Source organism: Eublepharis macularius, chromosome 15, assembly GCF_028583425.1.
Source record: "Eublepharis macularius isolate TG4126 chromosome 15, MPM_Emac_v1.0, whole genome shotgun sequence".
Taxonomy (NCBI): Eukaryota; Metazoa; Chordata; class Lepidosauria; order Squamata; family Eublepharidae; genus Eublepharis; species Eublepharis macularius.
The window spans coordinates 36453563-36476177 of record NC_072804.1 but is presented as its reverse complement, the minus strand read 5'-3'; positions in this window follow the sequence as shown (position 1 = coordinate 36476177).

Genomic DNA, 22615 nt, shown 5'->3' with positions numbered 1-22615 from the left:
AGTCCGTGGATGGTGAGGTTTGGGGACAGGCAGGACCTCAGTGGGGTATAATGCCATAGAGTCCATCATCCAAAGCAGCCATTTTCTAAAGGGAAACTGCTCTCTGTATTCTTAAGATCAGTTTTAATTCCAGGAGATCTCCAGGCCCTATCATAGAGTTGGCCACCCTACCTGGGGCTCTGTATCCTCTGTTCCAGCCCTGCTTCCAGGCCCAATGAAAGGCTGATGGTGTTTCCCCCCTTGCTTTCCCTTTTCTTCTCCAGAGGAATGGGGATATTCTGTTCTTGCCTTCAGGATGAAGCTTGGGGGTTTCCCTGCCAAGCCACAGAGGAATAAATGGCAGCGCAAGCTCTGGGATGCAGCTACCCCACGTATTTTTTCTATTCCCATTAAGAATCCCAAGGAGAGTTTCCTCCAGACACGAAATCTGGTTTTGCATTCTGATGTGTCTCCAGCAAAAACAGCCAGGACTCTCCTTAGAATTAAAAACTTGAGATAATTCTGCATTGCATAGGCAGAGGGCAAGTCAAATTGCCACTGAATCTCAAATCAATCTTCTGGGCAAATTTGGCTGTTTCTTTTCTTTTGACCAGTCTCTGTATCATGCATCTGACGAAGAGAACTTGATTCTTGAAAGCTTATGCTACAATAAAATTGGTTAGTCTTAAAGGTGCTACTGGACTCTTTTTGATTTAGCACAAGGGAAGGTAATGCAAGAGGTGTCACACGTGTCTTGGGTCAATACCATTGGCTGGAAGAGGGCATGCATTTTGTCACACCTCTGAGACACCTCTGGACCTCTGCCTGGCAAAAGTGCAAGAGTGATGTCCAGAGATCTTGTCATTCACAGCAAAAACAGAACTGAGTCTAGACTGGACAGAGACCAAGGGACTGGACTCCAGCAGTGGAAATCTTTTTTTCAGACCTTTGCTCTGAGTGCAGCTCAGTTAGAAAGACAAACAAGATATTCATTCAGGTGCATCTAGAATGCAGTTGGGGAGGGGGGGAACCTCTCATGAGGAATACATTTCAACCCCACAGTGAGAATTGTTGGTTGCCTGCTTGAAAATAAGCAGAAATTTGAATACAGAGCTGAAACAATCTTGAAACAGAATATAAGCAATTTGACACGACATGTTAAATGATATGGAAACTACTTAGGAGGGGCATACTTACAGCAACCAACAGTACGTAGTAGTATAGCCTATAGTCCCTGTCCCTTTACCAAAGCTTCTACCTGAACCATTTCTTAGAGTACAGTCCTATTACCTGGGTAAAAAGGCCTTTTGAATAATTCAGTTTTGCAAAGACTGCAGAAAGCCAGGAGAACTGGAGCTTTCCTGGTCTCTTCAGGAAGGCCATTCCACAAGATGTGGGCCATCACAGAGAATGCCTGTGTAAGGGCAGCTATTGATTTTGCCTAGTCTCAGGGTGATACCTCCAGAAGGCCCTGTTCAAATGAGTGTAACTAAATATTGCCTTTTGCATTTACAGAATGAACAGTATGTCTGGAACACAGATGGCTCATCAGTTCAGGTTGCCAACTTGCAGGTGTAGTCTGGAGGTCTCCCAGAATTACAACTGATTTCCATCCAGACTACAGCAATCAGTTCTGCTTTGGAAGGTGACCTCTCCAAGTTGCCAGCTCCAAGCTGGGAAATGCCTGGAGATTTGGGGGGGGGTGGAGCCTGGAGTGGCAGGGTTTGGGGAGAGGGGAGACTTTAGTAGGGTATAATGCTGTGGAGTCCACTCCCCAAAGCAGCCTTTTTTTCCCAGGAGGACTGATCTCGGTGGCCTGGAGATCAGGCGTAATTCTGGGAGATCTCCAGCCACCACCTGGAGGCTGGCAACCCTACCTCTTTGGCATTATACCCTGCTGAGGTCCTGCCCATCACCAAACCACATTCCCTCCCAAATCTCCAGGAATTTTCCAACTTAGAGTTGGCAACCCTAGGTTTATGCAGGGCACCGTTCTTGGATCCAGGCCTTTCACAGGGCATTAGTATTGTAAGGGTTACTTCCAGCAGATGTGAAACACTTTCAAAAAGCTCTTCATAATTGCTGAGTGTTATAATTACAACTTTGCCCATTTAGCGAAGGATTGTCTTCTTTTAAAAAAGAAAAATAATCTCACTGTCTCCCGCTCCCTCCCAGCTTTCATATGCAGTCTTGCCTTTGACTTCCAGGTGACCTCGAGCACATTTGCGCACAGGCCGAGCAAAGAGACTGAAGAGCTCCTTGCTTGGAGCACCCGTCCACTTAATCAACCCGAATGGCTCCCCTTCCCCGGAAGCCCACTCCTGCCTGCCGCTCTCTCGTTACTGCACAGTGGGGAGCTCTTCTCGCCCAGGATGCGAAAGAAATGTGCTCATTTTCGTTTGATAGATGCTAGAGAGGAAGCTGAGGGGCTGACTCTACATTACAGGCAGTCGGACGCAAGGCACATTGGCCCACCCCACCCCACCCCACCCCACCCCACTTTTATCGTTTTTAGTTTGAAGGAAAGCAGCTTGAGGAGGGGTCAGTCTGGGGCAGAGAAGTGGCAGGAAAGAAGAATCTTTCCCACTTCCTTCTCTATTTGAAATTGTTTTCCAGCTGCCCCCCACACCTAAACATGAATTTTCCTAGCATAAATGTTCCCTTATCCAGAAGGGTGAATTGACCCCTCAACATACCAGGAAAGTTCCCAGAGGGCCATTGCCTAGTGGATTGCTGGTGGCCAGGCGCAAGCTAAGGCAGCAGTCCATGCTGTGTTGGTGGCGCTACAGATTGCATTTGGCTCAGACCTGGGCTGAGGCACAAAGGACAGTGGGAGATGGCCCACGGACAGGCAGATCTACACTTGTTCTCACTAGGGTTGCCAACTCCAAGTTGAGAAATTTCTAGAGATGTAGGGGGTGAAACCTGGAGAAACCTAGAGAAAGAGGGGTTTGGGGAGGGAAAGGACCTTGGCTTGGCATAATTCCGTAGAGTACACCCCCCCCCACCACAAAGTAGCCATTTTCTCCAGGTGAACTGATCTCTGTGGCCTGGAGACCAGTTGTAATTCCGGGGGATCTCCAGCTACTACCTGGAGGCTGGCAACCCTAGTTCTCACAGCCACCATGCAGGGTTGACAACTGGCCTGGAGAAAAATGTCCTGTCCCTTTAAGAGTGGTTTAATGGGCTATGACTTCCCAGGTGAGGTGGTTTCCCTCCATGCCATGGAAAGCTTCACCTGCCCATCTCCATGCATTAGGCCTCTGATACAGGCAAAGGACATTTTCCTCCAAGCCTATTGGCAACCCTACCATGATGGCTTAGGGCCAAGCCATGCAGACCCTGTGGCATGACCTGCAGGCTTGCCCGCCTCTAAGTGGCACGTTGAGTTCTCCAAGAATTGCAGCAACTGATCTCCCGGCTATAGAGATCTGTTCTCCTGGAGGAAATGGTGGCCTCAGAGGGCTGACTCTATGGCAGCAAGTCCCTGCTAGTCTCCCACCCCAAGAAAATTTCCCAACCTGAGCTGGCAACGCTGGCCACCAGCACCTCAGAGCCCACTTGATTCCACTTGCTCCAGGACTGTGAAGGTCCCAGTTCACTTCTGCTTCTCCATTTATGATTCACGTGTTTATACTGGCATCCCACCTTTCTATTGACCGTATATTCAAGGAACCCTAACAATCAACATTGCATCAACACAAAATAGAAAATTGTCATTTATTGCCGGTGATTGATGCTGTCAAGAGGATGTCGCAATGACTGGGCACTCCTACTGCTGTGGCTGTTGGTTTCTCGCTCTCCCTGCCAGCAGCAGAGATGGCAAATTGCTCACCAGAGATTTTCTCCACTCTCCCCCCCACCTTCCCCAGCCCACCTTGCCATGCTATCTGGTTGCTAGCCTAGCCATTAGCCAGCAAAACCTTTCAAGGCACAGGGATGCAACAGGGGTCCTTTCGGCAATTGCCTAGTGTTAAGAATCTATACGCTCTGCATTGAGAGGATGATGCCACTTGCCTTGGCATCCTTGAGTGGAAACTTTCACAGGGCTAGAGCATCATTCACAGCCATGTAGTCTTGGTTCCAAAGTAGGGGACCACACATGGCAGCCTCTGAAGAAGGCAAGGTGGGCACTTTGGAATCAGAGAGAAAAACTTCCTTGCTGCAAGTGGACTGGTGAACCGCAGGAGCCTGTGAAAGTCGAAATGATGTCTTGTGAATCAGCCCATTCTCGCCCAGGACTGTCACCTCTGATTGGCAGCAGCTCTCCGAGTCCTCGGACAGAAACCTTGCCTATCTTGGTTGCCCACATGCTGGGAACTGGACCTGGGACGTTCTGTTGGCAATGCATGTCTATAGGACATATCACATATCACAGCCCGTGGAGGGCTTAAGACAGGTGGCTGCCCCTTAAGCAGCTGTGCTGTAAGAAAGGTGTGATCCAAGGCTGACGTGAGTCCCTTCTGGTGTTTCAGAAGATGCTGAATAATAGCATGCAGTATCCAACAGACAACATCAGGGAATTAGGTTTTGTAGAAAAATGGCAACCGTTTATAAATTATCTCTCAACTAAAGAACCACAAGGCACACTAACGACGTATCAAAAATTGTTGAAATTAGAATTTTGACGTACTGAATAACCAAACCAAAGAAACATACAGGCTTAGTTTGGCTTCGACCATTCTTGACTTACAATATACATAAAAAATGACTTAATATTGTATAACATAAAGTAATAGCTGATTATATTGTTACTAACTGATTATATTGTTATTTGGATTGTATTTTATAATTGTTTTTGTTTTGTTTTGTGTTGTAATGATTTATAATTTGTTTCTTCATGTTGATATGATAGTTATTATAATTCTTGTTACAATTTACCATTTACAATAAAATGTTAATATTAAAAAAAAGAAAAGAAGATGCTGAATGTCAGCTTGAACTCTTCTATGCCATCTTGCAAGGGATAACATTCACAACTATCCCGTAAGGAAGATCCTCTCGTTATTATTCCTCTCTCATTTATTATTCCTTTGTTGCAAAGGAGCCCAAAAAGCATGCTTAAATTCTTGGTGTTGAAAAAAGAAATCCAGTGGCACCTTTAAGGCCAACCAACTTTATTCCAGCATAAGCTTTCTACAGCCAGACCTCTTCAGATGCAGGCGGCATTTCATTCATGGTTCAACCAGGTTCTTGGTGAGGCAGCCTCCTTGCCCATGCTCAGGATTCCAAAGAGTGGCACACAGCTCAAGAAGAGCAAGATGTCTCATTTGGTATGGGAAAGTCATGTGCTGTGAGGGGGGACAGGACATCCGAGGTATTTGGGAAATTGACATGTTTTAGGGAAGGTATCTTTATTTCAAAAGCTTTGGCCCCTAAATGGGCCACTTCATTAATTTCTGGACCATGAATGTTGTTAAAGCAGAAAACCTTTTTGAGGTGACTGTTTCATTCCTTTCAAAAGGGTTTTACAGCAAGGATTCCCATTGGGCCTGTATAAGCTACTGCGGTTCTAGGGGCAAAACTTCTATGCCCACACTACTCTCCGTAGGTGCAGGTTGAGGTTACGAAGGGACCATGTGCCCAAAGAACCACGGCATCTCGCAGCACAGACCTTGCCTTCTGCATGAGCTCTCCAATCTGGGCTTTTGATGTGTGCCTCATTTTTTGTAGTTTTGCAAGATTTGCTGGAGGAGGAGAACTCTCTCAGGCTGTGTGAGCTGGCACATTCTCCACCTCCACGGACCCTTCAGCTGGGTATCCCAGCTGGAGGCAGTAAAGCGTAGGGGAAGGAGTGTTTCCCATGTCAAAACATTAGCTTTTCCGCATTGGGGTTCATGGATTCTGCATCCCTCCCCCATGGAATTCTCCTCTGCTTCCGTGCTTGTAATGAGAAGCAAGATCTGGTCATTTCACAGGTTACAGTTCTTCGACCAGGAGCCGCTGCCTGGCATGATCCGAACACTTAATTAGCTCAGCCCTGGGGGGAAAAAATTGCTGACCCTTGATGTCTTATTGAGTGGGAGTTCTTTAAGCCCCATTGGCAGCGAGGAGGGGAAGGGGGGGGGGAGAAGCGTTTGAAGCCATACATGGAGAAGCAGAGATTTCCAAGCCACGATGTCCATCAAGGAGGGGAAAATTCATGATCAGAATGATCAAGTAAGGCCTACAGAGGCATGCTGGGTAATATCAGCGAGACACGTCCCTTTGCAAGGGCAGGAGAAGCACTGAGAATGGGGTGTATTGGGGGGGGGTAGAAACAGACAGGAAAGCTGCAGGAAGAGGGAGCCACAGAAGGATTTATTAAGGTGGAGCAAAAGAATAGTTGGGGGCCTTTTACATTCCTAGGCAGGGAGAGGCAGAGGGGAGAGTGGGTGAAATTTCACATAATGTGCCGTTTGTGGGCCATTGGGAGCATGCTTGAGTGTCCCCTGGTTCAGCTCATGTCCTGTTTGCCAGTCACAAACAGGGAGGCAATTTTCCACTGGATTGTTTATTGGTCATCAACCCATAACATTCCTCCCTCACAGTACAGCGCAATTGACTTATTGGGCATGTGTGTACATGCACAGACTGGTTGAGTTCTGTACCCCTTCCCCTTGCTGTGCCACTGCTCTGCTCTTAGGGTTGTCAGTATCCCAGAGGTGTCTTCAGATAGGGTTGCCAGCCTCAGGGTGGTAGCTGGAGATCTCCCAGAATTACAACTGATCTCCAGGCAACAGAGATCAGTTCCCTGGGAGAAAATGGCTGCTATGAAGGGTGAACTCCATGGCATTAAATCCCACTGAGGACTCTCCCCTCCCCAAGCCCCATACACCCCAGGCTCCACCCCCCAAATCTCCAAGAATTTCCCAACTCAGACCTAGCAACTAGGTTTGCCAGGGACTTGGAGTCCCTCGACGGGAGATCCCCTGGTCCCTGGGCTCTCCCGGCAGGGGATTGGGAGCCGGCACTTCTTTCTTCATGCACATGTGCAGCACACAAGTCGTCCCGGCTCGTGTGACAGCACTTCCTGGAGTGATGTCATCATGCGGGGGGTGTCAAAGGGCGCCCCTGGGTGAAATAGGTCTTTGTCCTCACTGGCAAGGGCTGTTCTTGCTACCGCGGCTGCAGCCTGCTCTCCTTTGGTGCAAAGGGGCCGTGGCAGCAGTGGCGAGAGAGCAGGCAGTGGCAAGAGCAGACAGTGGTGGTGGCGGTGGCAAGAGCAGGCCACAACGGCAGCGCCGAGAGCGGGCCACTCTCGCTGCTGCCACCACTGCCCACTCTGGGGGTGCGCCACACCGCCCGGGAAGGGGCACCCCAGGGAGTGTGCCCCCACCGGCCAAGTAAGTGGGTGCAGGGGGAAAGGGTGGGATCGGGGAATCCCCCGCCCCGGGTGGGGGAATGAGAACCCTACTAGCAGCCCTACTTTCAGACTACAGAAATCAGTTCCCCTGGAGAAAATGGCTACTATAGAGGGTGGACTCTGCGGTATTATTTGCTGCTGAGGTCTCTCCCCTCCCAAGCCCTTCCTTTCTTAGGCTCCTCCCTTAGAATCTCTAGGAATTTCAGAACCCAGAGTAGGCAAACCTCTCTGCTCAGCAGGCAATTATTTAAATAGTCAAACCCTTCCCAAATCATATAAATCAGTCACAAAAACTTTTTAAAAACCCGCCAGTCTGTACATAGGCCTTACAACATTAAGGGTGGCCTATCCGCTTCTATCAACGGCACTTTTGCACATGCAGTTTTAAAAAACCCTAACAAATTTGTTTGAAAGGCATCCAGGGCTGAACTGAACACACAAAGGCGGCTCACATGTGATCTTCACAGTCAAAGAAGGTAAGATTAATTTTGGAATATGTTTGACTTGAAATCCTTAATTCCTCTATAAGTGAGACGTGCAAGGAAGTGAAAAGGAAGCCAGAATGTCTGAAATGGTATAATGCAGGACCTTTCAACCTGCTCCTTGTTCCTGAGATGAGAATATTGTCTTGCTTCCTAAAACAGTGCAGGTATGGTTGCTAGTGCTCCTGACATCTCATCTAAAGAAAAAACTCCCTCCCAGGCTAAACTTCAGTGGGATTTTGAGGGGAAATCTGAAGGTGTTTTACAGAGAAGTTTCCTTACACTACACTTTGGTGCTACACCTCTGAAGATGCCAGCCACAGCTGCTGGTGAAACGTCAGGAACTACAATGCCAAGACCACGGCAATACAGCCCGGAAAACCCACAACAGCCATCGTTCTCCGGCCGTGAAAGCCTTCGACAAAACATTTTCCTTACACTGATGATTCTGTACAGTCTGAATTCTTCCCCCTTTGATACTTTAATAAGAAAGGTTGGTGGCTTACATCTAGAATTCCACCAAGTTTCTTTTAAAGCAAAATCCAAACTGAATATGGGGGCTTCCGCTTAGGGGGGAAAAAATCTGTTGGAAGAAGAAGCAAAAACAGTTTCAGTTTCAAAGAAGCAAAAACAGTGTCAGAAAGTCTACTGATATTCCTGGTGGTGGTGGTGGTGGTGGTAGGTTGACCGACCTCAAGTCACTTCTTTTCCATTCATGGAGTGACCATTCATGACTTGCGGCTCCAGAAATAAGACTAGGGTCCAGTGCAAATGAACCACTTTTCTTTGTGGAGAAAATGGAAGGCAGAGTCCATTGGCGCAGCAGATCTCCCGTTCAGGCTTCAGCATTCCCTCCTGGATCCGAGCTTCAAGACTGGAGGAGGCAAGAAAGGTTGCCCAAAAGTTCAGCCCTGGCTGCATTCCCCTTGACACTGTTTTCCCCTTCTGTTGATTCAGAAAACAGCTTGCCTTTGAAATTCAAATGTTCCCAATCCTTTTCCCCCCCAGCTTGCTCCCGAAATATCTCTTTTTATGCAACAGTAATTAACAAATGAACCTAACGTCTGGGAGAGAAAATTAAAATTCGCAGCCAGGGATGACCTTTGAAGCTCTTGCCTGCGTGCATCGGGCGTGTTCATGATTTTTTGATTTCTTCTTCCAAACTCTTTTTAGGGAAATCTTCTTTATGGCCCCTGCTTCCAATCTGGATTGTCAAAACTGCTGAACAGCCTACCTCTCATTCTTCAGTCTGGGGGGGGGGGGGGAAAGATGCTTTGACTCATTGGTTAGCAGGTGGAGTTCCTTTCCTGAGAAGAAAGATCAAGGCGTTTGTAGTTGCAGGGGTGTCAGGCGAATGGAAGGGTTCTCCCTCCCAGAGCTCTTTGCAAATTGGACCCTGCTTTTAGGGCTGCCAACCTCCAGTTAGGGCCTGGAGATCTCCCAGAAATACAACTTATCTCCTGATGATGGAGATCAGTTCCCCTGGAAAGAATGGGTGCTTTGGTGGGTAGACTTTATGGCATTATACTCCGCTGAGGTCCCACCCATCCCCAAACCTCATCTTCCCCAGGCTCCCCCCATTCCAATCTCCAGGAAGTTTGCAGACCCAGAGATGTCATCCTAACCTTGCTCTTTGTTTGGGCCCAATATGAAAGGCAACCAGTTCAACATGATCAACCCTTTGGACTGTGTTCAATGGTGGAGCACATGTTTTGCACGTGGAACATCCCAGGTTTGTACCCTGACACCAGCAGTTAAAAGACCTGGGGCAGCACGTGCTGGGGAAGACTCTTCTTTGCTTGGTACCCTGAAGTGCTGCTGTCAGAGCAGAGCAGACAGTACAGAGCTAAATGGACCAATGGCCTGACTTGATATAATGCAGTTTCGTATGTTCGTGTGCCCGCCCATCCCTGGATCAAACTTACCCTATTGGTGCAAGGGCTGGAAGGGAGTTAGGCCAAGTGGTCCTACAACAAGCATGCAAGGCAATGGCCATTGGCCATCAAAATCATGGGAAATGTAGGTTCAAACGATGCCCAGTTTAGTTCATTGATTGGAGACCTGCAGTGCCAGATCAGGTGATGTGGGAATGCGTCAAATTGGATGTGCATCCACACACAGACAAATCTTGCAGTTAGGGTTGTCAACCTCTGAGTAAGGCCTGGAGATCTCCTGGAATTGCAACTGATCTCCAGACTACCGCGATCAGTTCCCCTGGAGAAAACAGCTGCTTTGGAGGGAGGCATCATACTCTGCTAAGGCCCCTCCCCTCCCCAAACCCCACCGTCCCCAGGCTCCACCCCCAGATCTCCAACAATTTCCCAATCCAGAGCTGGCAACCCTACTTCTCTCAAGGACTGACCTGGATGACTTCTCATAGGAGTGAGGTCAACAGTTGAGGATGCCTTCCTTGTTTACTTCCAGAGGCACCTGGCAGGATGCTGGATTAGGAGGCCTTCTGGCCTGATTTAGCAAGAGATTGTTTAATATTTCATCTGAACTATGCACATGTGCCGGTGTCAATCCCAGGCATCCTTCCAGAATCCACCTTCTGTCTTTCTTTCCTCCTGGTCCAGCTTTGAGAGCTGCTTTGGGGAAGCTCATGAAGCAGCAGGCAGAGGTGACAACATGAAACATCAGTCCAAATGTTGTCAGTGGCAGTCTCTGGTACCTTTTGAAGTAGCATATGGCATGGGACATGTGAGATGAAGGCCGAGGCTATGGTGGTCTTGCAGCCTTAGGCAATGTTTGAATTGTGGAAAGAACTGAAGGACTGGGTGGGACCCAAAGACTGTCTGCTAGGCAAACTGTAATCAGGACTCACATTTAGCCACATTAGGTTTTCATCCAGACCACAAGTTATATCACTGCTTGCAGGGAGCTTCATTGGACTGCAACAGCTGCTAGTAGCAGAGCTGGGCAATTCTTGGAGATTTGGAGGTGGAGCCAAGAGAGGACAGGGTTTGGCGAGGGGATGGACCGCAGGGTATAATGCCAGAGAGCCCACCTTCCCAAGCAGCCCTTTTCTCCAGGGGAACTGATCTCTGTGGTGTGGTGGTCAGTTCAGTTGTAATTCTGGGAGCTCTCCAGGCCCCACCTAGAGCCTGGGAACCCTAGCTATTGGGTGGGTGCTGCTGAAAAATTGTTTGAGGGTCAAGTGCCATTAAGAGCCATTGTGAGTGGGAAAGAGTGAGAGCTCTATCTGGATTGCCACCAGCTCTGCAGGGCTCCAAACTGGATGCCACTGGACCTTCCTGTTTCCGGCTCTCAGGCCAAAAACTCTGCACCCTCCTAGGCTAGTTCTGTTCCTTACCTGAACAGTAAGAGTGCATCAACCCCTCCTCCTGCTCCTCTTGCCCAGTCAACTGATGCCACAAGCAAAAAACGTGTTTGGTGTGAAAAAGGTGTTGCCAAAGCCAGCAGGGCAGTTAATTTCGAGAAGAGAGCTGAAAGCACTTTAGGGCAGCCACAGACAACATGCAGGCTTGATCTGACTCCCCCCAAAGTGAATGCGCTGTTTGAAATAGCCCCTCTAGAGACAGAATGCACACAAGACCACAATTGTTATTCAGAAAACCCACATGGACCTTTTGCTTCTTTGTGTCCTCAGTGGACATGAGGACATAAAAATGTAAGAAGTGAAGGATGTTAAGGTGTCCGTTAGCCTCAGGTTATAGAGGGTGACACAAGAGAGACAGAAGGTCAGGGCTCGTGCATTGCTCCTTCATACTCTCTTGATGCTGTCCCTTTGAAATGGAGATTGGGATTCTCAGGACTTCCTTCTGCCTTGCACTTTCCTCGCCTCATCTCTTTTCTCCATCTTGCAGCCATGACTGGATGGCATCCATCCTGCATCTCTCAGCACCCTGGACCAGATAGTTAACAACAACAACATTTGATTTATATACCACTCTTCAGGACAATTTAACGTCCACTCAGAGCAGTTTACAAAGTATGTCATTATTATCACCACTACAACAATCACCCTGTGCGGTGGATGGGGCTGAGAGAGCTCCTAGAAGCTGTGACTGACCCAAGGTCACCCAGCCGGCTTCAAGTGGAGGAGTGGGGAATTGAACCTGGTTGTCCAGATTAGAGTCCTGTGCTCTTTCTTAACTACTACACCAAACTGGCTTTGGATTAGCATGCTCAGCCCCAGTGCCAGGGTTACTGGCACCTGAGGCAATCCCCTGGGCTGCACGATGACGTCATCATGTGATGACATCATTGCGCAGTGACACCGGGGCCATTCGCTGGCGGGTGGATGGGGCAGCACGAGGAGGCCACCCACGCTCCACCCGCTGCCCCTGCTGCCTGCCGTCCCTGGCCCGCGGCTGCTGTGCCCACCCGGGGGCATGTGGCAGCTGCAGTGCAGGGCTGGCTGGCGGCGGCGCTGCATGTGCCTCCACCCCCAGCCCCCCCTCCGGTGCCCCCTCCGGCCCCGCAGGCCCCGCAGGCCCTGCCTCATGGCCTCAACAGTGGCGCTGGCCCTGAGCATGCTATCCCTGCTCTGTTCCCATCTTCAGTGGAGTTCCTTAATTAAAGACTCATATTTGTTTCCTAAAGCTTAAGCCACTTTCTGTGCAGAAGTTTGTTCCTCTGCATGCATTCTGCACTGATGAACTTATGCTCTGCTGGACCCGTTATGCTCCTCCATAATAAAGAACATAAGAAGAATTGCACTGGTTCAAATCAAAGGCCCATCCAGTCCAGCATTCTGCTTGCACAGTGGCTCAACAGCTGCCTCTAGGAAGCCCACAAGCAGAATGACTGCAACAGCCTCCTCCCACCCATGCTCTCCTGTAGCTGATACAAGGAGGTCTCTGGTATAGGAAGGAGTAGATATCCATCATGACTAGAGATGGGCATGAACAGCAATATGAACTAAAAAACCCCACAAACAGCCCAATCTGCTGTTCGCGAACAAGCTGTTCGTGAGGCCCCATTCTAAACGAACAGGTGGTCATTGCAAACCTCCTTCGTTGCTGTTCGTTGCTGTTCCTCAAGCCAGACAGTCTGGCACCTGCAATCAATTCCCATGGCAACTCAGGCAGGGATTGTCTGAACTCTGTCTGAACTCCTGCTGTTGCCCTGGAAACCCCAATCTAAGCCCAATTTAGCTTGATAGGCAGGTCTTCCTTCCAAGTGTGGACTGGAGCTCCAAATTTGTTACAAAAGAAAAAGACCAGGGGGGAGGGGAGCTCCCAGCTCTGGCTTTCAGGGAGAGACAGCTGCTGTTAGAGAGACAGGGTGAGTGCATTGGAGCTTGAATTTTCTTTGTGTGTGGTGGGATAGGGATCTACCCCTTCAGGCTCCAGGGCTGCTGCCAGGCTCTGGGCCAAGCTATTATTTATTATTGGTACCTTTCCTGCTGTCTGCTCAGGTAGGGTTTCTGGGAGTGGTGCAGCAGGGATCTTAATGGCTGGAGGAGAGCCTGCTGGCCCCCACGAACAACGAACATGTTCATGAACAGGATCATGTTTGTCAATATTCATTGTTTGTGGATAGCAACGAACACCATGTTTGTTTGTTTTCTGTTTGTGCCCATGTCTAATCTTGACCAGTAGCCATTGATAGACTTGTCCTCTATGACTGTGTCCATTCCACTTTTAAAGCCTTCTATGTTGGTGCCATCACTATGACCATGAAATGTGGACAATTTTTTAAAAAAGATTAAAATTCGGTAGGGCTTAGGGGTGGGGGTGGGGATGAAATAAAGCTGCCTTGAGGGCTTGGTTTGGCCACCCCCAAAGTCAATATGCACAGACTATGAACACCATGTATATTCACCAGCTATTATCTACAAATTTGTCATAAATATCCAGAGAATATTTGGTGAATGTGTAGCATCGACATTCTGGAGAACAGAATGTGCACATCTCCTTTTCAGCTAGGGGCTGCCACAAGCTCAAAGCCAGGCAGATTGCCTCTGCCGCTGTTCCTGCGGTGTCGCAGCTCTGCCTCCCTTAGCTGAACTTTGTTTAACCTCTTTTAGTAACACCTAAGTGGCTTGTAATGGACAGAGAGCAGCCTGTTAATGAGTTACAGATTAATGAAGTGCAAGCAAACAAACTGTGGAACTAATGGATTACAAAGGCAAGCCCCCCCCCCGCCCCCCCAGTTCCGTAATGCAAACCAAATGTCTCGTGAATGAGCTCTCAGGGGAGGGGTTCTGTAGAGTATTTGTTAATAAAAGATCATTGTCACCTCCTGGAATGCTGCAGGACTCAAATGGAGGCCCTTGGAGATTGCTGGTAGGCTACAGTGACCCTATAGAGACGGGAAACACAATGAATATCTATCTTGTATTCATTGCTGCCATTATCCTGGCGGGGTTGCCCTGGATTTGATAAGGTACTGGTGGGTCTCAGAAAGGGATGCTCAAACACAGGCTGCCAACTGGTGGGAGACTCACTGAAGCAGTAACATTGCCAGTAGCACACTGAAATAGCTTCCCATACAATTGAAGTGACATTCGTGCATCGCTGGGAACACTCTAGCATTTGGAAGTGACACCAAGTGACTCTCTTCATTACCCCTCCCCCATTTTCTTCTTTATGTTTCTCCCACCATCCAGCTGAGCAGCAGCAGGAAGTGGCTGCTAGGGGTGTGGGATGCCCTGTCCTCAGCAAGAGCTAGGGAAGCCCACTCAGACATGTGTCACTCACATCCTGTTATGCAGTGCAAAAACGGAGCCAATTTGAAAACCGAGTGTCCATCGATCTGCTTGTGGCGGTCCATTAGTTCACTTTGCTATATTCCTTCCTAACAGTGCAATTCAGAGCAACCGGCGTTGGCACATGCATGTTCTCACACATCCCAATACAGTTTGACTCCCCACACTCTTTCCTGTGCCGTTGTTCCAGTTGTTAGGAAACTGCAGAAATAGACAGTTAAATCAGTCACAGATTAGATGAATTGGTTGTAAGTAAAAGCATCTACCACTCAGGGGTCATGAAAACAGTCCTTAATGACCTATTTGGAATGGCAATGTTTTCAGACATGTGTAGCAAACTTGTCTGGCAGGCATTCTAGTCATTTGGTACTGAACTGAACAAGCCAGTTGATTTGCTCACATCTGACACAGTCAGTGCAACTGTTGAGCATGGCAAAATGTGCGGTGTCCCTGGTCTCAGACCCTGGCAGCTGGACCCAAGCATCCTACTCTCTGCTACCAGAAGAGGGTGCCCCGGCCTACTCTCTGCTGCTCTTGTGGCAACCAAGGCAACTATTCAACAGGAAGCACTGCAGTGACTTACTCAGCAGTTGTCAGGTGACACAGAGGGCCAATGGCATGCTACCTGGCCCTATAAACACCTTCAGTTCTGGCCTGCTTCCTCAGTCTGATCAGTCTGTTCTTGAGTAAAGGCCAAACTGTTTTCACGTGGCCTCTGCCTATCTGATGACAACTTACTAGACATGGGAGTGGGATTTCAGGGTGAATTGGGGGAAATTGGCTAGCCCAGGCCAGTGTAACTTATGCCATGGATGTTTGCCCACTGGGCTGGAGGCTAGTAACTTTTTGGCTTTGGTGCCTGGGCACAAACTGAAATACGAACCGAAGTTTATCATAAACTGGACTGGTTCATCGTTCATGAACCAGCATGTCATGGGTGCTCGTTTCTCATGAACTGTGATGAATTTTAGCCCAGTTCGTTTGGTTCGTATTTCAGTTTGTTACTGCAGAGTCAGACAGCCTGGTGTTGATCAATTGGTTTCCTAGGCAATGGGGGGAATGGCTGTCTGCAGACCTTCTGCTGACCTGGAAGTGACATTTTCACAAACCGAACAAACCGGTTCACGGCAAGTTTGTGAAAGTTCATGGTTTGTGGTTTGTGAAATGTGATGAACCACAAGCTACACGGTTCGGAATTTTTCAGGTTCGTGCCTGCATGAGTCTATAAAAATAAGAGTGTGTGTGTGCATTGAGCGGCATCTAAGAGGCCATAGTACATTTGACCACTAACTACCTGAATTCCTCATCTTCCTTCCTTCCTTCCTTCCTTCCTTCCTTCCTTCCTTCCTTCCTTCAGTACTTGTCACTGTCTACACTATTACAATACACTGTGGCCAAGTCTTGGTACGTGAGAGTGTATACTTTACTGGGATGCCCAGCAGGAAAAAGCCCCAACTGCAAAGGCTCACATCTACATCACTTTGAAAATATTTTTTTTTCCCTTTTCACAAGATTGCCTGTATAGGATGGAACCGTGGGATTGAAGGGCAGGGTCACATTACAAATTTATCCCTGGCCCTCAGAAATAATGCTTGGGTCCTGTCTGTTCTCAACACTTTACAGCATTTTCCTAAGCAACCAAGACAGGACTAAGCACCGGCAATCTAAATTTTGGCAGTGATGAGGAGAACAGAGGAGGTTGGATGGAGAAAGAGGGCTAACAAAGGATGAATGGAAGCAAACATTTAGCTTAGGTGGGACTAAAGAAGATGGGGTACCCTTGGTGCTTATCACAAAGAGGTTTTTCACTGACCCTAGATTGAGAAGGAATAACGACCCCATGTTGCCAGAAGGTCTTTGGAGATTTTGAGCAAGAAAAGAATGATTGAACATCAGGAATTGCTTCTGAGATACTGGTGAACAATCAATTGAAGAGTGAACCTTTGGACACTGTTGGATGAGAAACAAATTTCTTTCACCTGCTGCTTGGGTCGGAGGAGAGAGACAGACGAACTCAGATGGTAAACACTTAATTACCTGTTGGCTTTAGCAAGATACACTACATTGCTTCAGATTGCCTTGCCAGATCAATACGGATATTAAATTATCCACCAAGAGTAACAAGCCCAGTTATGTCTGCTGCTCAGAGCCTACCTCCACACTAGTATAGGAAGGGAAGGGATGGGGGGGGGGAGAAAGGACGTAGCGTCTTCAGAAAGTTAATTGCACAAAATCATTAACAGTTAGCTCCTCGGCAGGTTTCCTGAGGTCTTCTCTCCATCCAGGGGCTTCCGAGCCTTCTCTCTATTTGTAACCCACCCTCCCCGTGGTGGGTGAAAGCAACTCGCTCCAAAATCAGATTTAATTTGAAAAGTTAATTGTGTTCCTGCAGGGTTAACCCTTATGCTTTAATTTTTAACTGATCCTTCAAGAAGCTGTTTTTCAAAAGCTGCGCTCCTGTTTCCTACAACAAACAGAGAAAAAAAACCCCTTGTGTATTGTTGAAGGAAGCATCCATGAAGGTTTAAAAGGACCGGGCCCTCCTTCCATATTCCATTATCCCGTTAAAACCTAAGGAGACATTTCTGGGCTGGACTGGGTCATTTCTTGAGAGAGGATAGGAAACTTTCCTGCAGGAAAGAGAAATAGTTACTGATGATGGGATCAAAGTATGTCAGATAAGAATGACAGGATTTCCTCAGTTCTGCTCCCGCCCTGGCTGTAACCCCTTCTTCAAGCAATTGGGGAGTGGGGGGGGGGTTGCTTCTGCCACTGCTTCAGCCGCCCCTTCACTGGAGTCATACTGAGCCCTGGCATGCTAGTGTTTTATATATGCAGAGGTTAGTTTTCATGGGGAACAATTTTAGGTCTGCTAGCTGCCTGGAGAAAAAGTGTCCTGTATTTTTAATAGAGGCTTAATGGGATGTTATTTTCCAGGTTGAATTAAAGTTGCCAGCACTGCCTTGGCAAATGCCGGGAGATTTTGAAGGTAGTGACTTGTGCAAGTGGAGTTGGTGCAGATGTGATGTCACTTCCAGGTGTAAAAAGTAAAGGTAGACCCCTGTGCAAGCACTGAGTCATTACTGACCCATGGGGGGATGTCACATCACAACGTTTTCTTGGCAGACTTTTTACAGGGTGGTTTGCCATTGCCTTCTCCAGTCATCTACACTTTACCCCTAGGAAACTGGGTACTCATTTTACCGACCTCGGAAGGATGGAAGGCTGAGTCAACCTTGAGCTGGCTACCTGAACCCAGCTTCCGCCGGGATTGAACTCAGGTCGTGAGCAGAGCTTGGGCTGCAGTACTGCAGCTTACCACTCTGCGCCACGGGGCTCTTATACTTCCAGGTGATGCTCTAGAATTTTCCCCTAATCCCTATGCTAAAGACCATAGAGACCTGGGGAAATACCTAGAACATCACAACAGATGCCTTTTTTTCTCCCACTCCTCAATTTCTTGAAGTCTGGAGATGGAAGCCAAAGCGTGGGGGTTTATCCATAGTGGGAGAACAAATGGCAAGCTCTGTCTGTCTGTCTGTCTGTCTGTCTGTCTGTCTGTCTGTCTGTCTGTCTATCTATCTATCTATCTATCTATCTATCTATCTATCTATCAATCTATCTATCATCTAGCTAGCTAGCTAGCTAGCATCTGAAGAAGTGAGCTGTGACTCATGAAAGTTCGTCTTTAAACAAATGTTGTCCATCATAAGGTCTATTACTTTAATCCTACTTTATAAAAAGCAAGCGGTATTCGTGATGACTCAACTTTTTTTCCTATGCAGGCACACTTGTGTGCCCCTCCGAAGGGATGAAAGGTGAGTTCTAGGCAACATGGCTTGCCAAGGAGGCTCCAGCAGGCTGTTGTGGGTGGCGGGAAGGCCCAGCTCAATGGAGCGGCCAAGGCCCACACCGGTCCTCCCTGCTGCCTCAGGTGGGGTCACCAATCCCTGCTCCCACCCTCCACCCCTGCCCCTGCTTACTGGCTGATGGGAAAGGCAGGAAAAGGCCTCCTGGGTGCGCTTCCTGGTGGTGTGGTATGCTCCTGTGTGCTGCAGTAGTCCAATTTCAGCCCTTTCCATCCCCTGGGCTTTCCAGGCTCTCAGCCATCTGATCCAGTCCAAATTGGGGTTGGATCGGGGGGGGGGGGGCTGCAGAGTGCAGGAGCACTCCATTGCCCTTTCCGCCCTCCTCCTGCAGCCCTCTTGGGCTCCCCAGTGGCCTGATTTGGCCCAAATCAGGCCCATTTGGAGCCAATTCAGCCTGCTACAGAGTGCAGCCAAATCAATTTTCTAGAGCCCGTTGTATTTTTCCCCACAACAAGTTTTGTTGCTAGTAGGGCTGCCAGGTCCCTTTACTCCCCCGGTGGGAGATTAGGAGCCTGGCATTTGGCCAGTAGACTCCACAGTGAGGATGGCAGTGTGACAAGGAACTGGCAAGGAGGCTTAGGTGCATTTTGGATCACGTTGCCTGTGTCAGGTGGAGGCAGGAATCCCATCCTCCTGCCCCTCCCAAGAGCAAACATGGTGCGTGTGGGGAGGCGGGTAGCAGTACACCTCAAGGAGCATATGCCTGCTAAACAGGGCGGAACGTGTTGTACAGGGTGGGGGGAGAGCCTTCTGTAGCGCATTCATTCAGCCTTCCACCCCAATCTCGAATCATATTTTGTGTGTTTATTTCCTCAGGGAAACTGTCATTCTTATATTAGGAAATAAATTAAACAGCTGTTCCCTCTTAACATTTCCCCCAAACGAGCCATGATGTTATAAACCTTGCTCCTTTCGTTCCTGATCTCCTCACCCCGCTCCCCTCCCCCGCCCCAGCCAGTAAGTTCCTTTTGGAATGGAAGAGTCCTGATCTTTTTAGTCTTCAGCAAGGAAACTGTTCGATAGCAATAGTCCTAATAGTTTGGCTTTACTTTTGAAAGATTTTTGAGGGGAGAATTGCTTTAAATTCTTGATATTAGCATTTCCAGTATCAAGCATTTACCAGGGCTGAAGAAAGCACCTTTAAGCATGTGCAAAGGACCCATTCCTGGCCCGTCAGCTCCTAAATACTTCAGTTTACATAGGTAAATTGCCCATTCAAAGATCTTTTACAGTGTAATCCCAAGGTGAATTACACCACGGTGGATGGCCCAGGCGAGTCCACTTTCTTCAGTTCTTGACTGCTAAGCAGAAAGGGCCCTGGTTAGTACTCAGGGCCAAGCTACAAGTGACGAATGACACTTGAACGGCAAGTGTATTTCTCCCTTTCACTTGCGCTCCACTCAATCCATTTGCCGTTCAAGTGTCATTCGTCACTTGTAGCTTGGCCCTCAGACCTTGTACTTGTACTTCCTTCCACCGAGGAAGTTCAGGGTCACTACACAGAGGCAAGCAATGGCAAACCACTGTCTCTTGCCTTGAAAACCCTATAGGGTCCTCAAAAGCTGACTCTGACGTGATGACACTTTTCACCCACACCACCCTCTCTACACTCTTGAGCAAGGCAGTTAATGATTGTACATTTTAGAGGTCATTAATTCATAGGTTACTATAAGTTGGAAGCAACAGCCACATCACAAACACTCATTGGCTGAGATGTAATAGTCGTCCTTTCAAAGCTGCCATTTTCTCCAGGGGAACTGATTTTTGTGGTTGGGGATCAGTTGTAATTTCCAGGAGACCACCAGTCCCCACCGAGAGGTTGACAACCATAAACCATCTCAAGAAGGAACTTGCAAGCGCTACAAAAAGCAAAAATGTTTGTAACCCACACATGAGCCTGTTTCTCTTGACATCATAGCACTGGGCTTCTGTGAAAATAACATCTGGATGTGTACAGTAAAAGGGAATGCCAAATAAACCCAGAATCCAATTTTTGATAATAAAAAAAGCAATTTCAGTGGAATAGAAATATTGGCCCTAAACCATGTTGATTATTGTGTTGACAGAGTGGGAGTTTGTGAGAGGCAGTGTGTTGCAGTGGTGGAGTCTTTAACCTGGTTGATCATGTGAGCCCTTTGGGAATTTTGAGAAAAGTCAATGAGTACCACCACAAAATGGCTGCTATGTGGGGTGCAGCCAACCACAAAATGGCTGCCATGGGAGGTTGGACCAATCACAAAATGTTGGAAGGTTCCAAGCCCAGTGTTGTCCTATGATGATGGCAACAGTTTGTGAATGGGTGCTCTCCTGGATGCCTCCTGGACTTACCAGAAGCAATTCCTGGTATAATAAAGCGTAGGAAAGTCTTGACTAGATTTTTGCTCTGAGGAAAAGGAGGTGTGGGGAAGATGGAACTAGGCACCAGAAAACACATTGGCAGGCACTATGTCACCCAGGGGCACCATGTTGGACTTCACTGGCTTGGAGCGTGACACTTGGCCTGCCAAGAGCTGGGTAAATTGGTAAATCTCAGTAGGTGACCTGAAGTCAGTCACTGTCTCTCAGCTTAACCTACCTTGCAGAATTGTTGTGAGGATAAAACAGAGGAGGGCAGAACTATGTATTCCCTCATAGGGTTGCCAACCTCCCAATGGGGCCTGGAGCTCTCCCAGAATTATAACTCATCTCCAGAGACCAGTCCCCTTGGAGAAAAAGGAAGCTTCAGAAGGCAGGCTGTATGGTATATCAGAGAAGAGGACTTCACCAAGAATGGAGCAAAGAACAAAAAACGATGGTGTGGTGGAAAAAATGTTTTATTTGAATATACTGCCCCTATGCAGTTTACTGACACTTTTTCAGGGGGATTTGTATAATAGCATCATGCAATTCCCACAGCAACAGTTTTTCAGAGGGGCCCAAGAGAGGGCAATTGAAATGAGGAAAGTGACATTTTTGAAGGCATGTTGAAAAATAATCCCCAAAACAAAAGGAGTCAGATTTCTGGCCCTGCCAAAAAATGTTTGCATAAAACGGTGAGTAGTTTTGGCAAAGTCCAATCTTTTAAGCATGGGCTTAACTCTCCAGTTGAAATGGATAGGAATTTAAAGTGCTTAATTGCCTAATGTGAATATCTACCTTGCCTAATAAGAATAAGAATAACGGGGAATAATTAATACCGGCTGCTTCCTCAGTTTCTTAGTTGAATCATCAAAGCGAGTGCAAAGAAAAAGAGAGAATTGCCAAGCCTGCGAACATCAAAAAATGAGTGCGAGTCAGACAATTTCCATTGTTTCAGAGATAATAGCTTTTGGTATTTGATCGGGCGCTGTGATTTGTGGTTTGTGTACCGGTTTCTTCAAGGCATCTTTTACAATTCTTTGACACTAATCCATTTACGGAAAGCACTACTGGGATAATTTCAACTTCAGATAATTTATATGTAGATATTTTAATTTCCTTTGCCAATCCCACATAGTTTTATAAAATCTCCTGCTTTTTGGCTTTCATACGCTTACTCAGCAGCTGTTCCCATGACACCTATTGAGAGTTCTTGTTCTGTGCTTCGTGCTTAAGGGCCAGATCCTGACCCCGAGTTCAAAATGAGTGAGGGCCATGTGGAAACACAGGTCTTCATGACTTGCCTTCAGCACCAAAGGTCAACCCTAGAGCAAGTATTCTGTTGAGGGATGCTGAGAATGGACAGAGTTACTTTCCCTTGCTAGTGGAGAACCCTAATTTTCTCCCTCTCAGATTATGTTGCAGACAGACTCCCTGGTGGGTATGAATCCTGAAAATGTTCACTCAGAGACAGATATAGGCTTGGATCCAATTCTGCTTGTGCAAGATGTTGTGCAAGATCTTGGGCAAGCAGAAGAGCAAGTGGGGGATACAAGCAGTCTGACTTAGCACAAGTAGCTACCACTCTTCCTGGGAGTAGAAAAAGGGGAAGAAGTCAGCAGAAGCCAAATGAGGGGAGAGCTGGAGTGTCCACCCAGAGTTTCTTGAGAGACGTACAAAGGTATTGGTGCTGGAGGGTTTGTATGTATTTATGTTATCTCATATCTCGGGGCAGGGTTCCCAACATTGCCTCAGAAAATGCTGGAAGATTTGGGGTACGGTGCCTAGGAAGGGCAGAGTTTGGGAAGGATGTGGTGTCACTTATGAGTGACACTCTAGGCAGCCTTTCCTAGTCTCTATGATCTTTACCATAGAAACTAGGGGAAATTCTTGGAACTTCATTCTGTAGGGGCTATTTTTCTCCTGC